The following is a 10025-nucleotide window of genomic DNA, read 5'->3' as shown; positions in this document are numbered from 1 at the left end:
TTTGAGCGTTCGAAAAACATTGACAATCACACACTGATCAACCACTCTCATGGTGAGTTCACCTTTTTCACAGTCTATCAAGATATATCCAGTGGCTAGGAAAGGTCTTCCCATAATGATTGGTGCCTTGGCATCAACTTCGCAGTCCAAAATTAAGAAGTCGACTGGAAACACAAACTTATCCACTCTTACTATGACATACTCGACTCTCCCTTCAGGTTTCACATGGGATCTGTCAGCAAGTTGTAAAATAACTGAGGTGGGTCTTGCATCTCCTATGCCAAGCTTCAAGAATATCGATTTCGGCATTAATTTGACACTTGAACCAAGATCACACAGAGCCTTTCCAATGAAATTAGCTCCAATTGAACAAGGAATAATGAAGCTTCCCGGATCATTTCTCTTTAGCGGCAACTTACTCAATGAAGAACAAAATTCTATTGCCGTGGCAACAGTCTCTACTTTCCTCTTCTTGGTACAGATTTCCTTCAGAAATTTGGCATACATCGGCATCTGTTCAACAGCTTCCAAGAGAGGTATGTTGAAATAGAGCTGATCAAGAATGTCCACGAACTTCTTGAACTGAACTTCATCATTATGCTTCTTCAATCTTTGCAGGAATGGTCGGGGAGGTCTAGCTTCCTTAGCTGCAGGAATAGAATTTGCTTTTGCGTTGGCATCAGAATCTGGTATCTTAGCAGAATCCTCCTCCTTGTCCTTCTCAGTAACTCTATCATCATGTAATTCAACTTCAGTAGTGGGATTAGAATCATCATGTTGTGGCCCACTATCCTTGACTTGTTGATTGATTTGTGTTCCACTCCTAAGAGTTAACACATTGCAGTGCTCTTTTCCAGGTGCTCTAGTGACTTCAGTATCACTTGGCAAACGTCCTTACTGACGCTCTTGCAATGCAGTAGCAATCTAACCAACTTGACCTTCCAAAGCTCTCAGAGATGAGCTATGGCTTTGAAGTAAGGCGCCTTGACTATGAAGTAAAGCTCCTTGATTCTTAATTGAAGTAGAATGGTCTTGCAGCATTGTCTTCGTAGTAGATATGAACTCTTGAATTGTAGCTTCCAATGAACACATGCTTGCTGAAGATGAAGCTCCTTTGTTGAAATTATGCCATGGCATAGCATTTTGGTAACCTTGAGGCTCATTGTGATTCTGCTGCCGAGTAGGTTGATTAACATTGTAGGCTCCTTGATTTCCCCATGAAAAATTGGGATGCTGACGCCATCCAGTATTATAAGTGTTAGAATAAGGATTGTTGTTTCCTCGATTGTAATTACCTACAAAGTTGATGGACTCATGGTTGGTTGGGCATTCACTCTCGTGATGATTGCCTTGGCATAACAGACATGCCAGGCTAGTTGCTTTCACTTCCTTCACATCAGTGGAACGTTGTAAGTTCTTCAACATATTAGTGATGACTGAGAGTTGAGCGGACACCGAATCCTTGGTATCTAACTCAAATGCTCTAGGTGTTCTCCTTCCACTCCCAAGCCTTGAGGAAGGAAACTGATAATCATTATTAGCAATTCTATCCAATATAGCAAACGCCTCAGTAGGTGATTTATCCAGCAATGTCTCATTTGTCGAGGCATCCAGTAACATCCTCGTGGGTGCATTGACTCCATTATAGAACATGACTACTTGAGTCCAATCATGAAAACTATGATTTGAACACTTTCGAAGCAAACTTTTGTAACGATCCCAACACTCATACATGGATTCGTCGTCGCCCTGGCGAAAAGAAGATATTTCATTCCTTAGCTGCGTATTCATGTTTGGTGGGTTATACCTCAATAAGAAACTCTTGCAAAGATTGGCCCATGATTCCATAGAACCGGCTGGTACACCACTCAACCAAGCCCTTGCTCGGTCACGAAATGAATACGGAAAAAACTTTAATTTCAGAAAATCCTCATGCACTCCTTCTTGGCGAAAAGAATCACAAACTTCCAAAAAATTACGAATGTGCTGCCTGGCATCTTCAGTTGGCATACCCCCAAACTACTCAATAGAATTCAACATGTTGAACATGACTGGTTTTAGCTCGAAATGTGTAGCTTGAATTTCAGGTGCCACAATCCCAGGATTCAGATCATCCAGCATCGGATTTAAGTGATCACGAATAACGCGCAACCTAATAGCAGGATCAGCATTGTCTAATGCCACGACATTATGATTTCCATCATCCTGACCAATGCCTTGGTTTCCAATCTGATACATATTTCTTTGAGCACGTCTTCTTCTTCTAAAGAGTCTTTCAATCTGAGGTTCTATTGGTTCCAAAGGCTCTTCAGAATTTCTTCTAGGCATACACTAGATAAACATGAAAATAAAACAAAAATATCAAGTAAACTATACACAAATAAAAATGCAAAACAAAATAAAATGCTTTGGAAAAACTAAATAACTTCAGGCTGCCAGTCCCCGACAACGGCGCCAAATACTTGTTCGCGTGTTGTGATTACTATAAATTATACACAAATAATGTGCAAGTATACACAATCGCTCAAGTAATATAATGATGAGTGAGTATCGTCTCCACATGGATTGGGTGAAATTACAAAAGTCTAACCAAAGCAATGCACTATTCTATCTAAGTATAGTTAGTCTTGATATATACAAATGTCACGGTAATGTAAATGTGTATGCTGGTGGATATGTAGTGATGGTCTGATTGTGTAGCAAATGGAAATGCAATGGCAATGATGGATGTTTGATGTTGAGTATGGTAAAATGTCAAGGCAACGAAAAATGGTAAAAACAGTAAATAAAGATAAAATGAAAAGAAAATAATCCTCACGTGACAAGCTTCCAAGAGAATAAATGGTAGGGATTGATCTACGGATGCTAAACTTATTTCTCAAGTATATTTAAGCTAACTGGTCTTTACTTACTTGACAGGGCTTTCCTAAAGTGTTCTAAAGAACCTAATAGAATAGGATGCCAAGGCATCTGCTCTCACTCAACGATGTTGGCCAGCCTACCCTATTGATAAAGACACCCTTTTTAGTCGTTGAAATCCTATCCTAGCCTCTTCCGAGATCTAAGGGATTAATTTATAATATTCCTAGGCCGGTTTAAAGCCCCTTGAAAATACTATAACTCATTGCTTATGAGGATCTTATCTTGCGTTTCTTCCAAATACTTACAAGTATTTTTAGTCTAGGATTCTTCCGAATACCTAACCTTCATCTAAGAAATGGACATTTCCATGCCTCTTACAAGCCTAGATGGTGAAGCATTCATAAGCAAAGCAAATAAAGAACCAAAATAAACTTAAATATACCATTAAAAATAAAGTTCAAACAACCATTAAATCAACCACCACCAAATAAGTTAGTTCATGGTAGGGTTCAAAATATCCAAACACAAAGTCATGAAAATATTTGTTCCAACAACCCACAAATAAATATAAAATAGCAGCAAAAAAGGGAAGTTGAGAAGAAGCCTTCGACGCGTCACCGGAGGTCTCTTCTCGGCCACCGTGAACCACCTATATCGCTAGCTCTTTTCGGCTCCTAGCTCGCCACTCCTTGGAGCTTTATCAATGGAGGAATATCCCAAGGAAGAAGAAAGGAAAAGAGAAAATAAAAATGTGATTTTTGCTACCGTATGTGTCCTCCTCTTTTTCCCACTTTTTTTCTCCCCCATGAGGTGTCATATATAATAAAAAATATCTAGGGGTAATGATGAGGTTGTTGGGTGAAAAATACCCCTCATACCCCTAGAATCACATGTTGGGTGTGAACCTTATCCTCCAAGTGGCAGTGGTCCTTTGGCAGCTCTGGCAGGCGGTTACAACAGTCCTTCATGTGCAGAGACAGTTGTCCAGTGCCAGCTGTCCTTATGTAGAAATATTTTTTTTTCTTTTTTTCTGCGCCGGAAATGCCAAGGCATTTCAATCTGCTTTAGCAACGTGTGGTGCCGCAACATTACTTCCCAAATAATCATTTTTTCTTGCTATTCCCTGCACACCATAAACAAACTGCACATTTCCCTCAAACAACACCATTAAGAAATAAAATAGCACAACCACCACAAATACACTATATGCAACTACATGATCCTAAAATGCCTAAAATGAGCTTTTAAACAAACAATAACTTAAGTGAAAAAGGCCTTAAAAGTAGCCTTTTTAGGAAGTTAACAACCTCGAGTATTAATATCCCTTGAAGGAGTATCGATACCTCCTTCATTAATCCCTCGTTTTTACTCTATTCAAAAATAAAGTATCAGTATTGTTCTATGAGTATTGATACCCCGCTCGAAGATGTTCTATTTAGGCACAAAATTGACTTCCTAAAGTCCCTTATAAGCCTCTTTAAGGTTTCCCAATGTTTGTTAAGTCTTATGAGGTTTATTAGCATCATGAAGAGTCATTTCAACACAACAACAATAAGGCATGCTACCATTAAAACCCATTTTAAAAACATAAACCCAACAAGTAAGCAAATAAAGATTCATGACCTACATGAGGTAAAGGGAAGTTATTCATGTGTTACCTCACTAATAGCTGATAAGAAAGTCTACAAAGGGTCACCCTAGCACAAGCTTCTCCTTGATCTTGCTCTTGGAGCTCTCCCCCATTTCTCTAACTAAACAAAGCAAGGGAATGGATTAAAACTCGTTCCAGAACTTAGAAGGAGTAAGAAACATTTTCCCAAGTCCTTAAAAATGAATTGGGAACAACCTAGAACCTTAAAACCTTAAACCCCTCTAAAACCACTATCTTGGCTACCATAACCAAAGCTTAAAACGGTGAGCTTGAATTAAAGCTCTAAGGAAGGTGGTTGTTTTTCTTTGCTTCAAAATCCCAAACAAACTTTGTAGAATAATAAAACTTCCACCTATGAAGAGTTGTGAGAGGAGAAAAAGACAATTGGTGAGGAAAATGAGAGAAGAGAGTTTTCAACTTTTTACTTCCGTTTACATCATCAAATTTTAATGATATTCAGCATTTCAAAACTTTTGGGGTAAAATTATTGCCTTAGTCCTTCCCCTTTTTGCCTTAATTCAAAAATACCCTTTTTACTATCTTATGGGCTTTCCTACAAGCCCAATCATCTTCATTTTAGCCCAATGGATTTAAATTAGTCTTATACAAATACTCGAAGCTCAACGACAATATCTGAAAGTACTAACCCAATTTTTGGGGTGTTACAGGTGGTTAACTAGAGTTAGTGTCATGTCAGCAAAAATTAATGGGAAGTAACGACAGGGGTAGAAACGAAAACGAACTAAAAGTTTGATAATTATATTGCAAGTTTTAAAAGTTTGGTGACCAAAATGCAAGCACACTAAAAGCTCATACACTATTTATACATTATACCCATATTTTTATATTTCGTAATAAAATAAGTTTCAGTCCTTTAATTGTTACTTTTGTTTTCATTTTTTCTAAAATCATTTATAATATATGATAAATAATATATATTGTAAGCCTTTAGCCAAATATGGTTGTTGGTGCAGTGGTAGATAGAGATGGGTATGTGACCCAAACTCGATGGGTTTTGATTTGACCTGATCCGATCGGATCGATTTTTTTAAAAATTCAGGTTTGGGTTAGGTTGAGTCGGGGGTTATGTTTGGGTTAAGTTTGAATTTAGGGTAAAAATTACCCAACTCGACCAGGCCAAAATAATTATAAATTTACCTTATATATTTAGAATAATTACAATAATACCCTTTTATATATTATTTTTTTAATTAAATCCCTATTTTTATTGAAGGAAAGTAATATTTTAATAAATATATTATTTCAAATCAGATTTAATTTGAATTTTATCTCAAAAAGGCGAGTTGAGTTCGAGTCGGCTGGAAGGTGTATATTTTTTGAGTCGGATGGAGGATGTATAACTTTCAGGTCCACCCATCCCTAGTTGTAGAAGCATGTCTAACTGTATTGGAGAATTGAGTTGAAGTCCTCCGAGCATCTTCTTCATTTTAGTTTACTTTCTTTCCATCATATGATGTCATGTGCCACTATCTGATTAGAGGAAAAATATTTAAATTAAATGTAAATTAAATCAAGTAAAAGTCATCTATTATTTAAATAGTTAAGAGATCTTATGGATAAAATTATAAATTTTATTAAAGTGAAAAGTGATAATAATTAAGAGGTGATAAATATAGTATATCATTTAAAATATCTTTGCAAGTTTGGAGAAGAGTACCTCAAAAAAAATGTGGGCAGATGCATTGCAGCCTGAACATATTTTTAAGCCGCGTCCTATGGATCAGGGAAAATACATTAAATCCACAGCTTATTGTAAAGGCGATACTGCCAACATCTACAATTGGAGCGTGTAAATGTTTACTATTTTTCATGTTGCCGATTTGTTCCTCGTGCGGTGCTCATGAGGGATGGACTTGGAGTGTTGACATGGCGTATTGTATATCTATTATTTTAGATTGAGTTAATTAGATGATTTGTTCTTAAACTACAACTCTCACATTAAATTAGTCCTTAATTTTTTTAATATTTTAATTTCATCACTAAACTATGACTCTCATTTTAAATTAATCCTAGAACATTTTAATATTCTAATTTCATCCCTAAACTATGACTCTTTTTAAATTTGTCCCAAAAATTTCGAGCCTTCCAATTTCATCCCCAAAATCATCTAAATATGTAAATAGTTTCAACCATAATTTAGCCTAAATTATGTTCTTTTCAAACATATAATAGTATAACTTGGCCTAAAGATTTTATTAACATGGGATGTAATTAGTATATATGTATAGTTTGGGATAAAATTGGAATGTTCAAAAAGTTTGGGGACCAATTTAGGATGAAGGTCATAGTTTGGGGATGAAATTGAAATCTTCAAGAGTTTGAGAATTAATTTAGAATAAAAATCATAGTTTATGGATGAAATTGGAAAATTTAAAAGATTAAAGATTAATTTGAAATGAGAGTTATAGTTTGGGTACATGTGATGCAATAAACTCTTTTGGATAAGTTATTAAATATAATTCAATATATTAGGGGAAGGAAAAAAATAAGAAAATTTGCTTACCCATTTTGTTGAAAAAAAAATATTAAAATTTTTAACTACATTTTTTCATATTTCTAGATCCGTCATTAGTTCAAACTGTTTCTTACGTATAGATTTTCAGCCAGATAACTTTGTTTTCGGACAATCTGGTGGTGCCGGAAACAACTGGGCAAAGGGTCATTATAGTGAGGGAGTTGGGCTTAATGTTTCCGTTATTGGTGTTGTGAGGAAATAGGCTAAGAATTGTGACTGTCTGGAAGGTAAAGAGTGTTTCTTTTGGCTCTTGTTGGTATAAATTGATAATTTCATTTAAAATTATGTACAATTTTGCTATCTTTAATGACACTTGTGGATCTGATATGATAATTTTTGTGATTGTGGACATAGGTGGTGCAGTCAAAAGTTTTAACAAAAAGATCAAAGGAAAAAGACATATCATGGGTAATTTTTTTAAGGATAAATTACACGTTTATATTCTAAAATATAAGTTTTGATCCGTTTTAGTACCTAAACTTTTAATTTTTTCAAAATCATACCTAATGTTTAGTTTTTATTTCATTTTAGTACACTGGTGTTAAGAACTTAACTCATATAGTACCTAAAATATCAATTTTGGTCCTTTTTAATACTTAAACTTTCAATTTTTTTCAAAACTTCACATTAAATTTGAACAGGAGTACTAAAATGAAACAAAAATTATATCTTAGGTATGGTTTTGTAAAAATTGAAAATTTAGATACTAAAACATACCAACACTGATAGTTTAGATACTAAATGGGTAATTTACCCTTTTTAAAAAGGAGTACATCAAAGGATTTTTGAAATTTCAACCCTCTATACGTATGTTGCAGCCAGAATGGATTCCCTCAAAAAAAAAAATGTTTAGGGGGATCATAGGTGAAATTAGAGATTTTACTCATTAAAATAGGATATGAATCATAGTGTAAAAATATTCGAATATATTTTCTATTTTAGATTTATCTTTCATGGGAAAGCCCAAATAGTTCCAGAGTGATCATCATACATAATATAAGCCAACGAGTTTCATTAATATTTTTGGCACGCGAAGGTCTCCAAAAGTCACTATGTATTATGAAAAATGGATGGGAATGTATATATTTATTACTAGGATACATGACAAGTACGTTTGGTAAGTTGAAAATTTTCACATGAAAAGGTATTTGGTTTTTTGTTACTGAATTGGTGAGGGAATTGTTTTGCAATCAAAGTTTGTACGACTTAAGGCAAAATTGTCATAGCATAATTGGATCTCAAACAGTAGAATCAAGAGAAGTAGTAGAAACAAAGTTTATTACACAATTTGGCTGAACTTTTTCATACAGAATAGAGTTCCTTTTGAGCAAGTAAAATTCCACCATAAAGTTCAGCACTACTAATCAGCCTCCCTAAATTCATTCACAAAAGTTGAAATAGAATTTAAACTGATAGATAATTTATGAACAGAAATTATATTGCAAGTCAATATGAGAACATAACGGACAAATGACAGAATAATGTTCTTTGTCAACTGAATCGATTCAATCTCTTTCACTTTAGAGGTTGATTTGTAGGGTGTTCAAATGGTTAAGAGATTAGGATGTAGGTTGTATTTATACAATACAACTTTTGAAAAGTTACGAGGATCAACCTACTACGCTTTTAAAAGCTCTTTTAAATTTTAAACAACAATTTTAAAGGTTATTTTCTACTGTACTTTTAAAAGTCATTTTTTAAAAATTGTATTTTATAAATACAACCTAAATCCTAACTTTACAACAATTTGAACAGCCAACAGATCAAACTCTAAAATCTAAGAGATTGAATCAATTCAATTGACAAAGAATATTATTCTATCATTTGTCCTTTATGTTCTCAAATTGACTTGTAATATGACTTCTGTTCATAAATTATGTATTAGTTTAAAGAATGACCACTTTATATGATGATCTCTTTGACATTGTGAGGCTGATGGATTGGGCCAACATCAGCTTGTTGTCACAGAACCTGTTGTTTACGATAGGAGTGATTGGTTTTTTTTTATGATTTTTCTGATGGTGACAACTTAGCTGTTCCATGTGAATATTCTAAGAAATGAAGGACAATCTAAAAAGAAAGAAAGAGATTTTGAATGAAATGAGAATAGAAATTATAATATATTCTATTAAAAGTGAAAAAACAAAACTGTATATTTTTTTTATAAACCAAGAATTATAAAAGTTTAATTTAACTAGATATCTTTTTCTTGACCTTTATCTCATATAAAGCTTTATCTTTTAAATAGATAAAATCTAATCCTAAATAAATTAGAAATAAAAAATTAGGATGAACTATTAAAATTTAATCTTACGTAAATTGATCTAAAAAATTAGGATGAACATGTAAAATCTAATAAAATTAAATTAGAACTCGGAATTTAGGATGAATAAAAAAAATCTATTAGTTTAACTCACAAAAGCTTTTCAAAAATATCACTTATTAAAAAGCGTAAGCAATATTAACATAAAATATGTCACGAGCAAGAAACAATGTTTAATGTGGTTTGATAATATATACCTCCATGAATAAGAAAAATAATAATCCATTATAAATGTATAGATAGTGAAGAGTAAACATACATAATATTTCATGTATCTCAATACTTAGTAAATATATCAAAATTCAATGTATTATAAATCATTCTCCCAATATCTATCAAGTCTAATCTCTACAACATAAACCTCAAAAGTTACAAAGACTTCAAAAAGATTGTCTCTTTCTAAATTAATTCGCATTCATAATTCTAAAAGTTAAGATATGCTCTCCATTTATAGAGAAAATAAACTTAATCACCATTAATATTTATCTATGATGGACATGTGATTTTATGTTAGGGGAAACTTCTAAAATTTTAAGAAAAGACGAACATATAAATTCCGAGGTGTAAAAATAAATTATCTACATAAAATATAAAAAAGCATATAAAATATATGATAATTTGATATTTTCAGGGAGACGGTTGCCTCCAACCCC

The sequence above is a fragment of the Hibiscus syriacus genome, unplaced genomic scaffold (genome assembly GCF_006381635.1).
Source record: "Hibiscus syriacus cultivar Baekdansim isolate YM2019G1 unplaced genomic scaffold, ASM638163v2 tig00001644_pilon, whole genome shotgun sequence".
Classification (NCBI taxonomy): Eukaryota; Viridiplantae; Streptophyta; class Magnoliopsida; order Malvales; family Malvaceae; genus Hibiscus; species Hibiscus syriacus.
The sequence above is the reverse complement of the archived record's forward strand: the minus strand, read 5'-3'. Positions refer to the sequence as shown.